The sequence below is a fragment of the Antechinus flavipes genome, chromosome 6 (genome assembly GCF_016432865.1).
Source record: "Antechinus flavipes isolate AdamAnt ecotype Samford, QLD, Australia chromosome 6, AdamAnt_v2, whole genome shotgun sequence".
Classification (NCBI taxonomy): Eukaryota; Metazoa; Chordata; class Mammalia; order Dasyuromorphia; family Dasyuridae; genus Antechinus; species Antechinus flavipes.
In genome coordinates this window covers 239,213,964-239,232,945 of record NC_067403.1, presented here as the reverse complement: position 1 = coordinate 239,232,945, position 18,982 = coordinate 239,213,964, and the positions used below count along the sequence as shown (strand labels likewise).

Here is an 18,982-nt window from a genome sequence, read left to right as displayed (position 1 = left end):
GGTGTTCTATCCACTATACCAACTAGCTGCCTCTTTTTCTTTTCTTTCTTTTTTCTTTCTTTTTTTCTTTCTCCCTCTTATTCTCTCTCTCTCTCTCTCTCTCTCTCTCTCCCCCTCTCCCTCTCTCCCTCTCCCTCTCCCTCCTTCCTTCTCTCTCTCTCTCTCTCTCTCTCTCTCTCTCTCTCTCTCTCTCTCTCTCTCTCTCTCTCTCTTTCTGTTACAGGGGATAGACTGCTACATAGGGCAGGGGAAGGAATATATTTAGAAATAAGGATGATGGTAGAAAGGTATCAATTTTTTTTAATGTCACTACTTAGAGGTCATCTTTGGTCTGATTCATAAAAGTTTTACTGGATTTTTCTCATGCTCCCCTTAAGCCCAGCCTAGTCACCAGAGGATTTCTTTCCGAAAGGGACCTTAGAAATTGTCCGGTGCATTCTCCCCTCATTTTACAACAGAAGAATTTGTGTCTAGAGAAGTCAGTCTCGGACTCAGCTTCCCGACAGTCTCCCAAGGAACCGGAGCTCCGGGACAATCACCGTTTCTAGGAGATCTAGCCATCCCTGGTCTGCTAAGTACCATCCAGTCCTGGCAGGAGAGGTGAGAAGGGGAATAGGAAGGTGTGGTTTGGGAAATAAAAAAGGGAAGGTAAACCAGCTTCTTTTGTCCGTTTCCCAAGCTGAGGGAAAAGGGAGAGGTAGAGATCTAGGGACGAACACCAGCCTCTCTTGGCCCCAGTCATATGGATCACAGGGACATAGAGACAGAGCTGGAAGGGATCTTGTCAAGTCCCGCTCTCTTATTTCATAGTGGAGCAAACTGAGGCCCAGGGAGGTGAAGGTGACTTCCTTGAAGTCACAGAACCAGCAAGTGCCAGGACCATTCTTGCTTAGGTTTGATGACTCTAAATCTGGATAGAGGAGAACCTTGGCTGTCTGTGAGGCAGAAAAATTCATCGTCTTTCAGAAAGAAGGGAATAGTACATACCCACCAAGCCTAGAGAACTCTGGGATTGACCTTGACCCTTCCCTCCACACATACTTTCCCCCTTTCCCAAGGTCTTCCAAAGAAGCCCTGGAAAGAAGCTTAGAGATCTGGGCTTTTAAGGAGGAGGGAATTGAGTTTCAGAGAGATCAAATGATTTGCCCAAAAGTTGCCCAGGTTAGGGATGAGATTTGAACCCAGGCCCCTGATTCCAAAGATGCTTCCTTAGAGCTATCAGCTACAAGTATTTCTGTTTTTATATCTGCCCTTGGACTCCTGAGTCCACAGCCCCACCCAAAGTCTGTAGGAAGATTAAGCCCGGTTAGGGAATATGGGGAACCCATCAGAAAGTCTTCAATGCTACTCTCCAGGCCCACAAAAGGGCTCCCTACCAGGACAGTGGAATCAAAATACAACAGAGTCCACAGTCGGGAGAATTGGGTTTGAATAATGGCTCTGCTCCTGATGGACGGTGTCACTTTGGGCATGTTTCTTTGCCAGTTTGAGCCTCAATTTCCTCACTTAAGTAGGCTAACTGATCGCTAAGGTCCTTCCGAGCCCTAAATCTTATCGCGACTGATTCTAGAAGCAGAAGGTGCATTTAGGAATTGTCTTTCTCTGTCCCCTCCTTCTTATTCTTCCAGACCCTGCCTCATCCACCACTGACAGCTCAAGCAACACCCCTGTGGTCCTCAGACACAGCCAACCCCCCCCAAGGCGCTCACTAGCAAAGTCTGACTCACCGACCCATGGGCCCCGGGGACCCTCGTAGCGCCAAAGCCTGGAGGGAAGACCCTGTTGCGGCAGCTCCTGGCGCTCCCAGATGCCAATCCAGTGACCTGGACAGAATAGGGAATGCTGTGTGTCGCTCACACCCTGGGAGGCCCAACTGCCGAGGAATATTAGCTCACCGAATGACTCATTGGGCAGCAGGCGAGAAGCCGTCTGGCTTCATCAGAAAGAGCCCAGCTCTCAATAGGGGAAGGAGCAAACAGCTCCATTTGCTGACACAATCAGAATATGGAGCTTTAGCCATGGGCAGTGAGAAACAGTAACTGATAAATAATAACAGCCCCAATATTGCCTCATCTGTGAAATGGAGGGGAGGGAGGGTGGCAGAGGGCAGCATGGCCTCTGTGGGGAATGATAATGATGTTCAAGGTTGCCCTAACATGCAATACTCAAGGTTCTACGGTCCCTCCCAGCTCTGACATTCTCTGTTCTAAGATCCCTCCAAGCTCTGACATTCCACATTCTAAGGTCCTTTTGCAGCTCTGACATTCTATATTCTATAGTCTTTCCTAGGTTTGATGTTCTATGTTCTAATGACCTTTCCAGTTCTGACATTCCCTATCCTAAGGATCCTCCCAGTTCTGACGTTCTCGGTTCTAAGTCTCTCTTAGCTCTGACATTCTATATTCTAAAGTCCCTCACAGCTCTGATATTCTAAGATCCCTCTGAACACTGACATTCCATGTTCTAAGGTCCTCTGACATTCTATGTTCTATGGTTTTCCCTAGGTTTGATATTCTATGTTCTATTAGCCTTTCCAGTTATAACATTCCCTATCCCAAGGATCCTCTCAATTCTGACATTCTATGTTCTATGGCCCTTTCCAGCTCTGACATTCTATTCTAAGGCCCTTCCCAGCTCTGACATTCCATGTTCTAAGGCCCTTCCCAGCTCTGACATTCTATGTTCTAAGGTCCCTCCCAGCTCTGACATTCCATGTTCTAAGGTCCCTCCCAGCTCTGACATTCCGTGTTCTAAGGTCCCTCCCAGCTCTGACATTCCGTGTTCTAAGGTCTCTCCCAGCTCTGACATTCCATGTTCTAAGGTCCCTCCCAGTTCTGACATTCCATGTTCTAAGGTCCCTCCCAGCTCTGACATTCCATGTTCTAAGGTCCCTCCTAGCTCTAACATTCCATATTCTAATATTCCTCTCAGCTTTAACATTCCATATTCCAAGGTCCTTCACCAATTCTACTATTCTGTTCTATAAGAGCCCTCCCAGTTTTAACATTCTAGGTTCTAAGGTTATTCTCCACTCTGGCATTCTATGTTCTAAAGTCCTGCCAAGCCCTAACATTCTGATTACATACCATCAGACTTTAAATTTTTCACAACACTCTTCCATCCCTTCTCACATCCTCACAACACCCTCTCCATCAGGTATGCCATATTCTATATTCACCAATTCGATTAAATTAAATTCAACAAACAATTATTAGATGTTTACTCTGACAGAAACTGAAGCAATCTTTCCTGTCAAGGTGACCCCATGGGAACTCTTGTGATGGACCTGAAGTCAATTCCTGACTCTGACACTCTGTGACTCTAGGCAAGTCACTGGAACTCTCTCTGCCTTAGTTTTCTCAACTAGAAAATGAAGAGATTGGACTCCATGACTTTTAAGGTCCCTTCCTGTTCCAAATCTACAATCTTAAGACTTTCCCAAATGAGGAACTGAGGCATAGGAAGAAAAGTGAATTATTGGCTTGTCAGTAGCCCCAGATGGACTAACTCTGATTTATAGACTGTATATGGCTGCTGTAGCTCTATTTATTCATTTATCTGTCTGTCTCTCTATCTACCTATATAGCTCTTTGTCTCTCCATCTAACTATCCATCGATCCATCCGTCTATCCATCTACTTTCTTTCTATCCAACCATCAATTTATAGTAAACCATCAATTTCTCACTTTTTTCTCCTTCCAAGAATTTTTCTTGTTACAGGATTGGGGATAAAATGGATTTCATATATTTTCTAGTCTGGTACACTCATTTTGAAAATAAGGAAACTGAGGCCCAGAGATAATAGGCTTCTAAATTTGGAGTTGGAAGACATCTTAAAGGTCAGTTAGTACAAATCCCTCTTTTTACAATTAAGGAAACTGAGGCACAAATAAGTGGCAGAGGCAGGATTTAAATCCAGATCTTCTGACTCCAAAGATAGTATATTCTTTCCATACCACATCCTCTGTTTTTTTCTTCCATGTGTGCTTTTTCCCTTCTTCCCTCATTCTCTTCTTTTCCACACCCTTATCTCCATCCCCTTAATCTCTCCTCAAGTTCCCCACACTTCCCCGATTTCTTCCCTTCCCCTAACTCTTCCATCTATTGTTTTCTAGAGATGATGCCCTCTGCATTGGGCTCAGTCTGCCATGCAGCTGGTTCTGGGGAGGAGAAGGGAACTCAGCCAGCCTTGCCAAAAATCAGCCCAGACTTGGGGGCCGGAGCAGCTCTGCCTTCTCCTTTCTCTCCCTAGGGTTAAGTCTGGAAATATCTACCCCAAGCTGGCGGGAGCTGGAATTCCTCTTTCTCGAGCCCTCCTTTCTCACCCAATCTGCTGCCCCTGGCACACCGGGGCACTCGGGATTCTGTACCTGGGAATGAGGCAAGGCTGAGCCAATCCAGGAGGATCCCACCTGGGGCTCCCCCAGGTGCTTCATCCACGCCAGGGACGGGAGCTGCCCCTCTTCAGGCAGGAGCGGGTGCTCCCTGATCCACGACAGTAGGTCCATCTGCCTGTTCTGGAGCCCTCGGCTTCCTTCCCCCTACCCACCCCCCACCCCCCATCCCTCTCCTTTTGTTAAAGTGCAGAGATAGAGGAGCCGCTTGGGGAAAAATGACATTGTGGGGGTGGATCCATATATATTCCCTCAGTGACGTCCAAACCAGCCCTGCTCAGGCTCCCGAGTCAAAAGTTAATCCGCCCGGCGACTGGCACCGCACACCGCACCTGGGAGCCGGGCAGCCCTTTAGGAGCTGGCTGATTGTCCCACCGGGAGGAAATCTGGCCAGGGTTGTGGGGGAAGACCACAGGAGACCCGGGACCTGGCTGAGCGTAAAGGTGAGCCGGGTGGGATGGGTAGCCTATTGGGCTGGGGAGCCGAGGGACTTGGATTCCAATCTAAGCTCTGCTCCTGACATGCTAAGATAATGTGGGCAAAGCACCCAGGCAGTCCCAGCTTCCCCTTTAGAAAGGGAGGAAGTGGGATAAAACGATCTTTAACATATTTCCCAATTCTGACAATTCTGAATTCTAAGGGCTTTCCAAGCTCTGGCATTCTGTGTTCTAATGTTCTTCCCAGCTCTGATATCCTATGCTCTAATGTTCTTCCCCAACTCTGACATTCTATGTTCTAAGGTCCCCTCCAGTTCTGGCATTCTATGTTCTAAAGTCCCTCCAGCCATGACATTCCATGTTCTAATGATCTTTCCACTTCTGATATTCTGTGTTCTAAGGTCCCTCTCATCTCTGACATTTTCTGTGTTCCCATGTGTTCTAGGTCAGCCGGATTGGTTCTAATGACTCTTACTTTATTCATTTTTAATTAAAATTTTATTAATATTTTTTGTTAATCTCTTCTAAATATTCCCCCCATGAACTTGGTGCCCTTGAGTTTTCCCTTGAAGCAAAGAGAAACACCTAATCAAAACTAAGAGCTCCAGCAACAATGCTTGACAATATATGCAATAGTCTGTGATCCCCTACCTCTACAAGGAAAGAGGAAGAGAAATGGATTTTCTCTCCTCCATCATGAAAACTGGTCACTGCAGAGCATTCAGCTTCAACTGTCCTTGTTCTTCACATCACTATAGTCATTCCTTGTATATACTCTTTCCTATTTATAAACTATTTTACAAAATACAATGGAAAATCCCAATGAACCAAATGGCAAACTCAATTTTAATTTAGTTAAGTTTTTCCCCCCTCTCACATAAAGGTGTTATTTGTCTCCATATAAGTTGCCCACTTGGGACCAAAGAGTATCCAACTTCCAAAAGCGGGACATTTGACCTTTCCACTGGACAATGCCCAACATCTGCCAAGACCTCTCCCACCTTCCTTTGTCTTTCTTTCCCCTGTGTCTCATCAGGATTCTCCCTCTGCCTCCAGCACTGAACTCACCCAAGGGGTGCCTGATCTTGCCATGAGGTGAGGAGGAGGGGGGGCAGATTTCCCCCAGCTCTTGCTGTGGGGGCCTGAGAGTCCCACAGGGATAACATTCTGCTGGGAAGAGGAGAGGTTGGAAGCTTACACAGCAGAAGAGAGGGACAGAATGGGGGAGTGAAAGGGGACAGGGGAAAGCGTGGCTACAAAGGAGATAAATCCCAAGATAGGCTATGACAGCAAGCATGGGATACAATCTTTTTACCCTTAGATTGGTGGATGACATCCCCTTGAGGTCAGTCTACAACCCCCCTCCCCTCTTACAATTAGCCTGTCTCTTTAGGTCATAGGAGGCTGGATTTTTTATAATGAGGAGGGTTTTAGAGGCTCTTAGATGTGCCCAATGAAGTCAAGGGGAGGCTCTTAGATCTGCACAAGGGGAAATAAAGGCTACTTTTTTTTTCCTGAAGATAAACTCTGAAGAGAGTAATTTAGGTTTCTAAATCTCCTCTTCTTTAGTTTAAACATCATCAGCTCCTTCAAGCTGGTGTTTCTGTGCTCTAGCTTCTGGTTTCTCACTATCTTCAACTACAAAATGAGGGGAATTATACCGTATATTCCCTAATCCTGAATTTATGGTGCTGGAGCTGGGGGGTGGGGGGAAGGAGGGAGAGAGAGAGGAAATAAATGCAAATTCATTGAAAATTTTTAATTAAAAAAGTTTTTGATGCTACAACTCAAAACCAAGTCTTCTAGATAGAAAAACTGAGTTCTCCCCACTAAACCATGTGCCCTTGCTATCCTTAGCCTGTCTAAATATGGCCGGGGGGCCACTTCCCTTGTATCTAAGAAGAAAGGCTGTCTCTCATTTGGATTCCAGGATTGACAGGGTAAGCTTTCTCCGTTCCCACGTACCCCACCCCAACCCCAACCCCTTTCTTATTAGTCTTAAGATCAACTTGCCATTTCCAATTGGGGGCACCAGTTGCTGCTCCAGCGACCCAAACACCAGTGGAGAGCAATATGGGGCTCTATAATGTGGGGAGGGAGGGGAAAGGAGCCTCTGGCACCTCTAACAGGTGCCCAGGATGGAGGTCCAAGTCCCAGCTGCCCCTCCCCACTGTCAGCTGTTTAGCCCCAACCCTATACATGCCACACCCTCCTTCCAAGGTCATTAGCCAGATATTTTGCTCAGGAAGTCACCTTTATTGGGATTTTTTTTTGGCAAACATTCTCATTTGTATCTTTCAATGTAGATTTACATCTGCGGGAAGAAAGGTGCTTCTTCAAAAAAGTAGCACTTTGAAGGGGTGAGAGAGTAAGAGAAAGAGAAAGAGAGAGAGAGAGAGAGAGAGAGAGAGAGAGAGAGAGAGAGAGAGAGAGAGTCTGTGTGTGTGTGTCTGTATGTGTGTGTATGTATATAAGAGATGTAGAGACAGAGACAAAGAAACAGAGATACACACAGAGTATGTGTATCTATGTGTGTCTGTGTGTACATGTGTTTGTATGTGCATAAGAGATATAGAGACAGAGACAGTGATAGAGACAAAAAAAACAGAGAAACAAGAGAGAGAGAGGGAGAGACAGAGTGGGACAGAGAGAGAGAGAGAAGAAAGGGAGAGAGAGACAGAGACAGAGAGAGAAAGAGACAGAGAGAGAAAGAGAGAGAGAGAGAGAGACAGAGACAGAGAGAGAGAAAGACAGAGAGAGAGATACACACAGAGAGAGACAGAGACAGAGAGAGACAGAAAGAGTGTTAAACAAACCAGCTTGTTTCCTATGGCACCTGGTACCACCAGAAGAAGGTACCTATTCTGTCTCACTTGTAAAACTCCCACAGGGCAAGTGGACAGGGTTCCAAGAAAACTAAAAGACAGTAAGAGAATGACATAGGAAGAAGGGCTATAAAATAATGGCTAAAAGAAGTTTAAAGCCCTTACCTGTTTCCAAAGTTTATTATTTCATTTGACTCTCACAATTCTGTGAGGTAGATACTACAGACATCATTATCTCTATTTCATAATTGAGGCAGAAAAGTGTATGTGACTTAGCCAAGATCACACAGTGAGGAAATGACAAAATCAGGTTTTGAACCCAACAATAAACTGACAGCATATAAAAGTTGCCTGTTTTTGCTTCGAAAGAGACATTTTGATGCTGGGAAGAGAGAGGGGCAGCCCTAAGAGTCAGGAAAAGTGGAGTCCTGGCAAACAATCTTCCCTGACTCAAGCTCTGCCTACTATTAAGCAACCAATCACTAAACATTTATTAAGTGCCTACTAAATATTCGGCACTATTGTGTGGACTATATATAACATGCTGCTTCTGTAAGACCAATAACAAACTTTTATTAAACACTGTGTACTGAACTATAAATACAAGAGCGAGAGATATTAAGAAAGAGATAACAGTGATGGGAAAGTGGGTATGCTAGAATCCATAAACCAGCTGTAACACCTTAGCTAAGTCAGAATTTGTCTGTTCTTCAGTTTTCTTCTCTGTAAAATAGGGGACTTGGGAAAAGAAAAAGAAAGACATAAGGAAAGACAGACAGGAAGGAAGGAAGGAAGGAAGGAAGGAAAGAAGGAAGGAAGGAAGGAAGGAAGGAAGGAAGGAAGGAAGGAAGGAAGGAAGGAAGGAAGGAAGGAAGGAAGGAAGGAAAGAGAAAGAAAGAAAAAGAAAGAAGGAAGGAGGGAAGGAGGAAAGAAAGAAAGAAAGGAGGGAAGGAGGGAAGTAGAAGGGAAGGAGGAAAGAAGGAAGAAAGAAAGGAAGAAAAGGAAAGGAAAAAAGTAAGAAAAAGATTTTCCAAAAAATAAAACAAAACTGTACACAAGTCCTTTAAGTTGAATGTATATTATTGACATTTTTCTCTATCACTAGACAATCCAGTCAACAAAACAACAAATAAAATCCTAATCTGTAGGATTTGATGATTTCAGAGGTTTAAATGCTAATAATAAAAATTTAACAAGGGGCTTGCCTTTCTAGCTGGCCCTAGCATAGAACTGTTTCCAAATGCCTTTTCTAGACCTGCAGTTGTATGAACTCATTTTGAGAAACTGGAGGGGGCAAAGAGCAATTTCAGCAGGAAAGGTAAGAGAGGTTATTGGGGGCAGTAAGAAGGAACAGACAGGAGGGCTTCCTGGATAAGGCAGGACCTCAGAAGAGCTCAAGAAGGTTCTGAAAGCCAAGCAGATTTCTGCACTTGCTTCTCATTCTGAATGTGAAAGCTGTACTGGGACACCTACAGCCCAGACCTCAGAGGGGACCTCAGGGGTCATCGGGGGTGACTCTAGTCATTTTTCAGGTGTCCCAGTACAGCTTTCACATTCAGAATGAGAACAAGTACGGAAAAGGTGCTTCGGTTTCCTCATCTATAAAATGATCAGGAGAAGGAAATGGCAAACCCCTCCAATATCTTTACCAAGAAAACCTCAGATGGGGTCACAGAGGGATATAGAGGACTGAACGACAACAATAAAGATTATTTCCTGTTGGGGTTAAATCCTGTTTCAGGAGCAAATCAGAGCCCTGTAGAAGTTCCCTTTCCGCAAACTCCTTACACCACATTTCATGTTTTTTTTTCTGCTAATACTACAGTGATGGCTCTGCTTTTCCATGAACCTCACTTTCTTACCTCAGTGACTAAATCATGCTGGGCTTCAATTTATCCACTTGTAATTTGAGACACTGGACTAATTCAGGAGTTCTTAATCTGGGACAGATGAACTGCAAAAATCATAATAACAATCGCTTCCTTTGTAACTTGATGCATTTTACCTTAGCTTTAAAAACCATTTGTAGAGCCCAGAATGTCAGAACCAGAAGAAAGCTTAGAATAAAGGCTGTAGAATATTGTAACTGAAACTGACCTTTAAAAACCTCGAGTCTCTGGACCCCTTTGGCAGCAATCTAGGGAAGACTATGGTCCCCTGCTCGGAATGTTTTTAAAGGCAAAAGATAAAAGAAGAAGGAAGGCCTTTTCTGAACCCCACAGCTGGTAGAGCTCTTCCCACCAAGAACATCTTGTCTAGATTACAGATATAGACTGTCCCAGAAGTCTCAGTGCAGCTGTAAGCTTTAATAGCTCAAAATAGCTGCAATAACTTAAAGTTGTACTATGACTTTTGGGATGTCCTATACGTGAAATATCTACTACTTACTAGTTATCTATCTATCTGGCATGTAAATCTATAAATGCATGTTGTCTCCCTAGATAGACTGTAAATTTGAGGGTAGATACTAACACTATTGCCTTTGGATCCCCAGTGTCTGGCACATAGTAGGCATTAAAGCTTATTGATCAATTGATTGCATTAGATGGATGATCCTTCCAATGGAGGAACCTTCTATTAATATTATTCTATGTTCTAAGATTCTTTCTTGCTCAAACATTCTATGTTGTAAGGTCCCATCTAGCTCCGACATCCAAAAATCAATCAAAAGCATTTGTATTATGTATTATGTGCCAGGTACTGTGCTAATCCTGGGAATACACACACACACACACACACACACACACACACACATAAATATGTATATAAACACATGTAAACACATATACATAAACATATATACATGTATATGGATGGATGGATTGTTTCTTTGTGTATATACATTTTATTTTATTCTAAATATGTATATATTATATTGTATCACACACTATATGTATATTTATATATATATATATATATATATATATATATATATATTATATATATGTACATATCTTCTCTTTCTGTGTCTGTGTGCACATAGAGAGAATGAAACAGTCCCGTACAAAACCTTACATCTGGCAGGGGGAAGACAAGTAACTATATAACAGAATAAATATAAAGAGAATAAATACAAATCAATAAAAAGTCATGATTTACATGACAGAGTGGGATGCAAGGGACTAGGCACCTGAAGGAAGGAAGGAAGGAAGGAAGGTAGGAAGGAAGGAAGGAAGGAAGGAAGGAAGGAAGGAAGGAAGGAAGGAAGGAAGGAAGGAAGGACCAATATAGTGAAAGGCTTCATACGGAAGCATATATTCTAAGATTTTCTTCTGCTCAGATATTCTGTGTTCTAAGGCAAAACTTCTTAAACTGTGAGTTATGTGAAACTGAACATGGAGGTCATGAATTTTTGGTTTAATATCAATAAATGTTTGATTTTTGTGTGTATTTTCTATACCTGGATAGCTGGAGGGATATAAAAATTTCTTGAGCAAAAAGGGGTCACAAGTGGAACAGATTGAAGAAACCCTGCTCTAATGTCCTTTCTGGTTCTTTTAGAATTCCTCAAATATCACTAGGCTGTAAGCTCTGCCAGGTCAGAGACTGTACCTTATTTAATCTGGGTATCTCCTTTAGTGAACTGAGTCACTGTCTCTGACCCTAAGTTTCTATATCTGTAAAACGAGAATAACAATGTGTTCGCTACCTTCTTCATAAGTCACTATAAGGTAGATAAATATTTTGCAAACCCTCAGAGCCTGAAGTAAAATGAGTTGAAACTGGCTGATTTTTGAAATAGTTCTGCATAAACAGTCAACTCTCTGCTCCCCATTGTAAAGAAGGTGGGAGTCTGGGGAACTCAAACAAGTCTATTCACAAGGCTAGTGGATATCTGAGAGCTAGGGCTCTGATGATGTCTTCCTCTCTCTGTTACTAATGTTGGATCCCAACTATCTTGACCAGTCTATTTTTCATTACTAACTTAAGGAATAGCTTCCTTCCCATCCACTAAGACTTTCTAGAAAGAGAACGTCAGTGCAGGAAGGGAGCTCGGAACATAAACTGTCAGATCTAGGAGACATTAGAACATGGGATGTCAGCGCTGGAGAGGAACTTGGAGCGTGGTACCAGATCTGGGAGAGACGTTTGAACATGAAATGTCAGAACTGGAAGGGATTTAGCCAGATCTGGAAGGGACATTAGAACATGGGCTGTTAGAGAGGGGAGGGATCTTAGCATATGTAATATCAGAGCTGGGAAAGAATTTAGAACATAGGAGGTCAGTGTTCAGAACAGAGGATGTCAGAGCTAGGACCATCAGAGCACAGGCCATCAGAAGTGGAAGAGAATCTTAGAAGAGAAAGTCCGAGGTAGGAAAGAATTGAGATCATCTAATTCAAGATAAATGGCAGTGCTAATTATTAGCCAGAGATGTACCTCCTTGCCTTTGGTGCTGGCTGGACTTTCCAGGTTCCACCTTTGCAGTGTAAATGTCTCTCAGAGGAGAGCCTAGAACACTTTCAACAGGGATTCTTAATCTAGGGCTCCCGAATTTGATTTTAATTTGATGTTTAACATTTTAATGACTTAATTTCATTCTAATAGGCTTCCTTGGTAACCCTATGTATTTTATTTTATTCATTTAAAAATATTATTCGAAGAAAGGGCCCATAGGTTTCACCAGACTGCCTACAGGTCCAGAACATAAATGAAATTGTGGTCAATGAGTTCATTGCATTCTTCAGTGCCAAGGGAGAAGAATAGCAGGAAAGCAATGCCCAAGGCACACCATAAAAACGAAGAGGGGAAGGGGGCAGAAGCTTTGCTCAAGACCAATTGCCTATTTTACAATCCTGCCAAAGGCTGGTCCTGCCAGGAAGCCTTGTAATGACCTGTGAAGGCCTCTAAGCTTGCTGCCAATAATCCTTGGGAAGTCATACTGCTATTATTATGCCAAGTTCTTGGTCTGATCACCGATGTAGATAGAGAGATAGAGAGAGATAGATGATAGATAGATAGAGAGATCAACTCAAATCACTGATTCAAAATGCACTGCCCCTGCTAGGGATTTAGAGTCTCAGGAAGTGAGGAGTTCTCTGTCACAGGGATATTCACACAGGAGCTGGATGACCAAGCTTCCTTACCTTTTTAAATCCCTTCCCATGGAGGAACCTTCTATTAATGATATTCTGTGTTCTAAGGTTCTTTCTTTGCTCTGTGATTTTTATGGTCATTTACCTCCCAAGATGGTTGTGAGGATAAAATATTTGTATAACATTTATTATAGTGCACTTAATGAATGTTTTCATCTTTCTTTCCTTCCTTCCTTCCTTCTTTCCCTCCTTCATTTCTTCTTCCCTCCATCCCTCCCCCTCATGACTTAAAATCCAGTGATTTTCCCACTATACCATCCTCTCTTCCTATGAGGAAAGATCTTTATGAACCATAGATCATGTGTGTGTGGGGGAGGGGGAGTGTTCTTTGATATTCCTTGAAATTAGTATCCTCTTCAATTCTATTTTAGCTCATCATTAGATAATGGCAGTTTGATGTAACTGAATGACGTCCTGAATTTTAATTCTGACTCCTTCCCACTTAGATGACCCTGGCCAAGTCACAATGTTTAAAGGCCTCATTTAATTATTGGTAAAATAAAAGTGTTAGAAGAGATGCTCTTCCCAGATTGAAACCTCCCCTGAATCCCAGCCTCACATCACTACTTACTGGACTTGCTGAACTGGATATCCCAGAGATGTCTCAACCCCAGCACATCCAAAACAGAACTCCTCACCTTTGACCCCGAACCTTCCCTTCTTCTGAGCCTCCCCATGACTGTTACAGGCAGAACCTCTTCCTGGAGTCATTCCCAGCTCCTGATTCTCCCTCATCCCACCATCCCAATCTCTGGTGAATCTGGCTGTTTCTTTCTCCAGTGGCACCTTTCTGTTCCACACTTTCTCTCTACTAATGAGACTAACCCCTACTACATCCTTTCTCACCTGGGCTATTTCAACAGATGGCTAATAACTGGATTTCATTTCTCAAGTTTCCCTCCTTTTGAATCCACCCACTTAGGCATTTCTAAAGCCCAGCTGGGTGCCTCAAGCTTGGAGTCAGAAGGACTCATCTTCCTGAGTTAAAATCCAACCTCAGCTACTTCTAGCTGGGTGCTCTTGGGGAAATCATTTGACCCTGTTTGCCTCAGTTTCCTCATTTGTAAAAATAAGCTGGAGAAGAAAATGGCAAACCACTCTGGTGTCTTTGCCAAGAAAACCCACAGAGAGCATTGGAGTGCTGCGGGATCACCAAGAGTTGGAAGAAACTGAACAACCACAGCAAAGCCATCTCAGACAACGTTATTCTGCTGCTCAATAAACTCTGGTCTATTAAGCACTAAGCTCAGACACAAACTTCTCTGTTGGGCATTTAAAGGCTTTTACCACCTGGCAGCGGCCTTCTTTCTCTACCTCAATTATACACCACTCCCTTTCCCATTCTGCATTCAGGCCACACAGTCTCATTTGTCCTTCCTCTCCGAGGCCCTGAAGTCGTCCCCCATGCGCTGAAGGCACTCCCTCCTCACCTTTGAATCTTAATTCCCAGATTCCTTCAAATTGTAGCTCAGAGGCTACTTCCAAGATGAGGCAAAAATCCAATCCCCGTACTGCTTTCTCATGCCTCCTTCCCAATGTATGCTGTATTGATCTTGTATATACTTATGATGTATGGGTGATGTCTCCTAATAGAATGGAAACTCCTCAAGGGTAAGGACAGTTAATTCTATTTTTATTTTCATATCCCTAGTACCTAGCACAGTATCTGGCACATGCTGTTGTGAATCTTTGATTCTTCATGACTCCATTTGGGGTTTTCTTGGCAGAGATATTGGAATGGTTTGCCATTTTCTTCCCAGCTCATTTTACAGATGAGAAAACTGAGGCTGATTTATGCAGGGTCACACAACTAATAACTGTCTGAAGCCAGATTTTAATTTTAATTCAGTTCTTCCTGATTCCAGATCTAGGTCTTTATTTGCTGAGCCATCTAGCTATCACACATACCAACACTTAATGATATTAACACTTATAGACTGATTGATCCTGTGCAGTAATGTGTTTGATAAATGTTTAACAATGGACTTAGTAGAAAATCCTAAACCCAAATCACAAAGTTAATTTGAATTATTACTACTTTCTTAAATGCAGGCAACCCCCCCCCCCAAAAAAAAAACAACAAAAACAAAAACCCCCACAAAACAATAAATCAGCCCTTGATGTGTAGCTTTGTTGATTTCTGAGGTGTAAATATTCGTCCTGAAAAATGTAAAAATTCACTGGATAACTGGTTTGAACTGGTTCCAACACAACTCTATACATCTAATGGGGATTATCCAGGGTTCTTGAAGGCTGTATTAGCAGAATATCACCTCTGTCACTTCCTACAAATCTGGAAAGACTTTAGATGTGGGCCCAGAAGAGCACAGAATCTTGGCTAAGCAGGGAGAGGGTCATCCAGGGTCACCCATCACCTGATTGGCCAAGGTGTGATGGTTTCTGTCCAAAGCAACTCACGATAATCACAAATGAATAAGGTGTGTGTGTGTGGGGGGGGAAGGGGAGTTATGTGGGGGGAGGGGGGGAGGGTTGGGATCTACATCAAAAAACTGAGTATCCACAATGATGAAGTCATTAATCCTTGAAATAGTCCATGCATTGACTGCCCATGTATAATCTATATCAGACTGCTCGCCTTCTCAAGAAAGGGAGAGGGGAAGGAAGGAGAGAATTTGGAACTCAAAATTTTAAAAATGTTAAAAATTGCTTTTTACATTTAATTAGAAAAATATATTAAAATTTCCCTTCCAAAAATAGTGTGTGTGCACACATGTATCTGTGTAGGATTGGAGGCAATCTGATATAGAGGTTAGAAAGCAAACTTTGAAGCTGGAAAAACCTGGGTGCAGGTTCTGCTGCTATCTCATGCCAGCTGTGTGATCCTGATCATCTTAACGCTCTAGTTAATTCTCTGAGTGGCAGAGAAAGTGACAACTTGCTTTGGTAGAAGAAGTTTTCCACTTGGGAGTCCCTGAGACTGATCACCTATGGACTATCGCTATAGAGACATGCCAGTCAAGTATCATTCCCCCAGCAGAGCTATCAGGGCAAAGGAAGGGCCTCTCAGTTGCTTGTAAGAATGTAATCAGGTATATGGAGACAGCCAGAGACCTGAGAACATCCCCAGAATCCCCATGTTCATTGCCTAAGTAATCTTGGATAAATCTCCATCTTCCCTGGGTCCCGGATTCTCATCTGCAAAATGGGAAGTTGAACCAGAATACCTCCCAATATCTCCTCTAGTTCCAGATCTAGATCAGATAAGTTGCTTAACTTTCCTTGGCCTCAGTTTCCTTATTTGTAAAATGAGGGGATTAGTCTCACTCAGAGTTATCAAACTCACAAAACTCCCCAGCAGTGGTCCTCGCCATTCTAAAATGGAAATGAGAAATGTTTAACAAAATAAATAAAAATATAAGACAAGACATAATGTTGACTTGTGGTTTTTCAAGTCAATACAAAGCCTAAAAGGATTCCATTCTATTAGAGTTTGACACCAGTAAACTAGATGATGTCAGAGATCTTTTCCAGCCCTACTGTGGGCTCACTGAATTCAGACATAACACAAACATCCCGATTTCTCCAAATTCTCTGGAGACGGCACTGCATTTTGTTCCCTGGCCACTCTGTCTGGGTTCCTTGACATGTTCAAATTTGTCTGTGTACGTCCTAAAAATGGGGTTGACAAAACTGAACACACTACACTGGAGATTTCAACGATTGGGTTTCTTCCAAGTTGCGTTCTATGATCACAGGTATGACCTAAGTCTAAAAAATTAAAGTCCTCACTCCAATAGACCACTCTACAAATCCCCTGGCTTTGTGAATTCCTGGATACTCATCTGCAAAATGGGAAGTTGAACCAGAATGCCTCCCAATATCTCCTCTACTTCCAGATCTAGATCAGATGAGTTGCTTAACTTTCCTTGGCCTCAGTTTCCTTATTTGTACCGCAGGCTACTGTGGTTGTCATTCTGGGAATTCTATGGCCCAAGCAGTCACACGTTTGCCTTCTCTACTACAGCCCAATGCAAGGAATGAGAGATCCCAAAATCCACGGAAGGTGCTTTTGACAAAGTTTAGACAAAACTTGTAAAAGTGAAAAAAGAGGGACTCGTTATTACTCCGCCAGTACAGTAGTCAGGGAATTGGATGTATATCCCTTTGAAATTACATATCATTGTCCATATAGATCTGAACAAACATCAAAACAACTGCCAGTGGAAGTATGACGTTTCCCCAGACTCTTAGGCAGGAAGAAAGCAAGCTTGGATTTCCAGTCTGAGCCTATGTGTCACCTCCACACGGGGAGCTGGGAACACCTGGATTTATGTCACACCTTTGATACACACGAGCTGTGCCACCTGGGGAAATCCCCTTCTCAGTGCTAGGGGCTCTCTAAGATTATAGATTTCTGAGAAGGCGCTGACCTGCACTGCATGAAAAATTTGCTCACCTGGAGTTCCCAAGACCAGCAAAATCCCAGGCGCAGGTCCGATGCCCACCTATTTTGTATATATTTATCCGTGCAGAGCCTTCCTTCCACAGTAGAATATATGCTCCTTGAGGGCAGGGACAGTTAGTTCTCTTTGACTCCAAATCCCTAATGTGGTTAGCTCAGTGCCTGGTACGCTTCATAGATATTTAATAAATGCTGGTTGGCTACTTGATTAGACTGTGAGCTCAGCTACTGACTACCTGTGTGACCTTGGAGTAGGGGGCAAACGGAAGCACCTTTGGAGTTCCAAGACCTTAGTTCAAATTCTTCCTCTGTCACTAATGACCTGTGTAACCTGGGACTGATCGCTTCGTTTAATGACCTCATTTTCCTCAATAGTAAAAAAGGGAAGTTGGGCTAGACCCCCAAGGCTCTTCCCACTTCTAAGTCTATAATCTCAGGATCCAAATTACTTTTCCTTCCCGGATTTCCCCCGTTTCCTTTTCTGTAAAACAGGCAACTGAATGAGATGACTAGCCTGCTTTTAAAGGGGTTGACGCCTCCTCCCCGCGGCCCCCCCCCCCCCTTCTGAGCTCAAAGGGGCCGGGAGAGGGTATTCTTCCTCAACTTTTCCATCTGTACATCCCACCAGTGACAGCTTTATTTTCCCGGAGTCGACCTGCATACATGGCTTCCCGGGCTAGAGAGGAAGGTCACCCTATGACAAAGTTTCTGCAGTTTCTGCATCAGAAAGTACCTTGGGGCCTTAGGGAGAGGCAGGAGAAGGAGGGGTGTGTAAATTCAGGAGGGGGAGATTTCCTGAAGACTCAACGCTCGCAAGTAAGCCCAAGATGAAAAACACCGCCCGCTGCTTTAGCTACATTAAGCGGGAAAGCCAGAACGCCCTTAAAAGAGGCCGCGCTACAGTTCCCATCGAGTCTCGGAGTCCCCAAGGCCAAGTGCAAGCCCGAGCCGAGCCAAGAAGTGAAACTGACCAGGAGAACTAGGCCAGCGGCAGCTGCGATCCCTCCAACATTCCAAGCTCCGCCCAGCTCATGTCACCGCGTTCTAATTCCGAACGCTCGGCCCCGGAGCGCCTCTGCCATTGGTCGAGGCGGACGTCCGTCAGAGGAAAGAACGCAAGGAAGGGGGGGGGGAAGGGGAAGGCTACATTGTAACAAGGAGAGAGCGAGAGTGGAAGAAGGAGGCGGAGGCAGCTGCCGCCCCGAATCCCGCAGCGGTAGCAGCTACCTGCCGAGGGTTAACCCACCTCGGAGCGGGGGCCAGGCTACTCCCCCCCGCCCCGCCTTAGCCCGATCCCAGTCCCCTTCCCCTTCCCGGGCCCCCGGCCGCCCCCGAGCCCGGCCGGAGCCAGTCCCGCGCTTCCCCCGCCAGCGATCCGGCCCCGCGGCCTCTGCACCAGCGGCCCCGGCTCTCGCTGGCAAACTGCCGAGCGCTCTTCGAAGCCATTTTCATTGGCCACATTGGCGACCAGAGGGGCTGAGCTGACTCACCTTCCCCGGGAATCCGGCGGCAGCCCGGCTCGGTGGACGCGGGAGCGGGGGCGGAGGGGCGCGCGGGGACGGCTCGCCCCCCCTGGATGGCAGCCCCCAGCGGCCGCGGGGAGCGCCCCGGCTGCCGGCTCCCTAGTCCCAGGCGAGGGAAACTTTCACAGCCAGCCTGGGAGCGGCGGCGGCGGCGGCGGCGGCGGCGACTCGCTGCTTCTCTCCCTCCCAGCTTTGACCACCATCTTATTAGTACAGGAAATGACATGGAAAACGGAAGAAAGCGGCGTTTGGGGCCGACGCGGACCCCCCAAATCAGGGGCCGG

General features: G+C 44.6%; 1 protein-coding gene across 3 annotated transcripts in view; it reads right to left on the bottom strand.

Annotated features, from left to right (window-relative positions):
* PRDM11 (PR/SET domain 11) overlaps positions 1–18,746 on the bottom strand; it is a 97,486-nt gene extending 78,740 nt beyond the window's left edge. For 2 of the 3 annotated variants that reach the window (XM_051966188.1, XM_051966190.1), the window contains exon 1: positions 18,666–18,746. The gene's annotated coding sequence lies outside the window, so the exon portion shown is untranslated. The remainder of the gene's footprint in view (positions 1–18,665) is intronic. The other variant, XM_051966189.1, reaches the window with a different exon arrangement.
* Positions 18,747–18,982: the final 236 nt, after the last annotated feature.